The sequence below is a fragment of the Cydia pomonella genome, unplaced genomic scaffold (genome assembly GCF_033807575.1).
Source record: "Cydia pomonella isolate Wapato2018A unplaced genomic scaffold, ilCydPomo1 PGA_scaffold_119, whole genome shotgun sequence".
Lineage (NCBI taxonomy): Eukaryota > Metazoa > Arthropoda > Insecta > Lepidoptera > Tortricidae > Cydia > Cydia pomonella.
Window position 1 is genome coordinate 20,616 of NW_026907764.1, and position 4,123 is coordinate 24,738.

Here is a 4,123-nt window from a genome sequence, read left to right on the forward strand (position 1 = left end):
ACCATGAAACCAACCACACGGCAATAAGTACTAACTGTCCACGACTCTCCGCAGCAAAACTAAACATAGACAGCAGGATTTCATATGATTAAAATTTCAAGTAAACCTCATAAAACATTATAAAATACAGCTTGTCACAATTAAATCCATATACTTTGTTATAACCATTACAATACAGTAAATTCCGAATGATGTAAATATTCTATATACACTACTTAACTAAATCAACGTTATTGAGTATATGGCCGCCCGTATCATAGCGGGGACCATATCCTCACCTAGCTCAATCATACTAATAAAGTCAGATTTTTTAAAATGAGCATCATTAACAACATCATGATAATGATGCCAAATCCGACACTACGAACATAACAGATCATCACAAATGTCACCTAGGACACGGGGTCGCCCGTATCAATAGCGAGGGCCCCGTGTCTTTAACTGACACTGACAAACCTTCAAAAAAAAAAAAAAAACCTAACCTAACCTAACCTAACCTAACCTAACCTAACCTAACCTAACCTAACCTAACCTAACCTAACCTAACCTAACCTAACCTAACCTAACCTAACCTAACCTAACCTAACCTAACCTAACCTAACCTAACCTAACCTAACCTAACCTAACCTAACCTAACCTAACCTAACCTAACCTAACCTAACCTAACCTAACCTAACCTAACCTAACCTAACCTAACCTAACCTAACCTAACCTAACCTAACCTAACCTAACCTAACCTAACCCGCCGTGTGGTGCCGGCGTTAGAATAGCACCACCCCATCTCGTCCCGTGGGTGTCGTAAAAGCCGACTAAGGGAACACCGACGGATGGGCTATTTACTTGGAAGGACAAAGGCCCATACAGCCAGACATAGAACAAATAAAGGAAATAGTGGCGAAAGCGGGCATGGACAATATAGTGATGGGAGGAGACCTAAATGCGTGGAGCGCTTGGTGGGGCAGCGAAATAGACAACCACAGAGGCGAAGAAATCGTGGGAATGCTAAATGAAATGGATATGCATATACTAAATGAAGGCAGAGAACCAACTTTCGACACAATCAGAGGAGGGAGACGCTACAAGAGCCATGTGGATGTCACGGCATGCTCAGCCGGGGTCCTCGATCGCATTGAGGGATGGAGGGTGGACACCGGCCTAACAAGCTCGGACCACAATGCCATTGTATTTAGAATCAACCTGGAAAAGTCTAAAGGCATAAGTATAGAGAGAACAACTAGGATATATAAAACAAAAAAGGTAAATTGGACAGACTTTTGCGAAGAAATAACAAATAGTTTTGAAAGAGAAAACATAAAAGAAGAGAAGATAAAAAATATAAATAGTATCCAGGAACTAGAAATAGAAGTAAATAAATATATACAAACAATAAAAGAGTCATGTGAAAAAATAATGCCTAAAGTAAAGAGAGAAGCAAAAATACAATTACCTTGGTGGAATGAGGAACTTGGAAGAATGAAGAGGGAAGTAGCCACGAAGAAACGCCGAATATCCTGCGCAGCACCGCAGAGAAGACCATGGGTAGTTGAACAGTACCTGAAAGCAAAAGAAAAGTATGAGGACATGGCAAAGAGAACACAAGTGCAAAGTTGGAAAGACTTTTGTGGGAAGCAGGACCGGGAGTCAATGTGGGATGGGATATACAGAGTGATTGGACGGACTAAGAAAAGACAGGAAGATATACCACTGGTCAAAGGTGGGATAGTGCTCGATCAGGCTGCATCTGCAAAAATACTAGCAGACACGTTTTATCCGGAAGACTACCCAGAGGAAGATAGTGAGGAGCATTGGCGTACCAGGAAAAAAGCAGAAACAATAAACGAGGGAACCCATGATGATACATGGGACCCCCCGTTCACAATGCAAGAGCTAAAATACGCAGCAGAAAGCTTCAATCCAAAAAAGGCCCCCGGGCAGGACGGATTAACCTCGGACATATGTAAGCACGCAATAGCACGCCACCCAGAGATCTTCCTTGGAATCGCTAACAAATGCCTGGAGCTGTCCCACTTCCCCAAGATTTGGAAGCAAGCAACCGTAGTGATACTCCGGAAACCGGCAAAGGAAGACTACACTACACCTAAATCCTACAGACCCATCGGGCTGCTACCAGTAATGGGCAAAATACTGGAAAAAATGCTCATCAGACGAATAAAATGGCACACTCTCCCAAAAATGAATAGCCGCCAATACGGATTCGTTCCACAAAGAAGCACCGAGGACTCCCTCTATGACATAATGCAGTACATCCGTGGCGAGCTTCATAAAAAGAAGATTGTCACGATGATATCGCTTGACATAGAGGGAGCCTTCGATAGCGCGTGGTGGCCGGCCATTAAATGCAGGCTAGCAGAGAAAGAGTGCCCCCTGAATCTGAGAAAGCTAGTGGATAGCTATCTCAAAGACAGGGAAGTACTGGTGCGGTATGCGGGCGTCCAGTACCCTAAACAAACCACTAAAGGATGTGTCCAAGGGTCAATTGGAGGACCAACCTTTTGGAACATGTTACTGGACCCCCTGTTGGACGATCTCCAACAACGAAAACTCCAATGCCACGCATTTGCAGATGACATCGTCCTGATGTTCTCGGAGAATACAGCCCTAGAGATACAGAGAGAGGCAAACGCCGCACTCGCCCATGTTCAGGAGTGGGGTAGAAGTAACAAACTCAAATTTGCACCTCAAAAGACCAAGGCAATGGTAATAACTAGAAAGCTAAAATACGACACACCACTCCTGAGCATGGGAGGTGTAAACCTGGAGATGTCGAGCGAAATTAAAATCCTGGGACTGACAATTGACGAAAAACTGACCTTCAATAAACACGTTCTAAACACCTGCAGGAAGGCAACGGCCATTCACAAACAACTGATGAAAGCAGCAAAGGTCAGCTGGGGTCTTGGGCCTGAGATCATCAGGACAATATACACAGCAGTCATAGAGCCAATTATCATGTATGCGGCAAGCGCATGGGCCCCTGCTGCTAAAAAAGTCAGTGTCCGCAACCACCTAGAAGCAGTGCAAAGGCCCTTTGCACAAAAGATCTGCAAAGCATATAGGACCGTATCCCTAAACTCAGCGCTGCTGCTCTCGGGATTACTCCCACTGGATCTGAGAATCCAAGAGGCAGCCACAATCTACGAGGCAAAAAAGGGAATACCGCAGCCGGAAATTGGGGATCGGGAACTAGAGATAAGAGCCAGCTTCACCACAGCACCACACCCAGCCAAAACTACGAGTCTCAACTTCAAGTGTCTCGAACAAGCAAATGAGGAGGATAGTCACGAAGTGCGACTCTACACCGATGGTAGCAAAATCCAAACCAAAGTTGGAGCGTCGTTATCCTGCTGGAATAACGACGTTGAAATCAAAGCCCAGAAGTATAAACTGGAGTCGTACTGCACTGTCTTCCAGGCAGAAATGTACGCAATACTAAAAGCCACGGAAGTAGTGCTGCGGATGGATCGAAGGAGTTTTGGTATATACAGTGACTCTAGGTCATCCCTAGAGATCATCGGGAACCAAAACTCCTTCAACCCGATCGCGGTAGAAATCCGTGGCAATCTCGCGGAAATTAAGAAAAGGGATAAAACAGTGGAGATGTACTGGGTAAGGGCCCACGTGGGAACAACAGGGAATGAGCGGGCAGATGCACTGGCAAAAGAAGCAGCACTATCAAAAACCAGACCGCACTATGACCGATGTCCAATCTCTTACCTGAAGAAAATAACACGCTCGGAGACGCTGAAGGAGTGGGGGCGACGCTACAGCACAGGAAACACTGCCTCTGGAACAAAACTATTCTTTCCCGAAGCCGTAGAAGCTTACCCTGAAATAAAAAAGATTAAACTCAACCCAACGCTAGTACAAATTATGACAGGACATGGTGGGTTCTCCGAGTACTTGCACAGATTTAAGTGCAAGGAGAACCCATCATGCATATGTGAACCTGGCAAAATTGAGACCATCCCGCATTTAATAGCGGAATGCCCTCAATTTAGCCCACAAAGGTACGATGTAGAGAGCGAGATAGAGGAAGAAATAAAGGTAGATACAATAAGTAAAATAATGAAAAACAAATACATTAGAGTAAAATTTTTAGAAT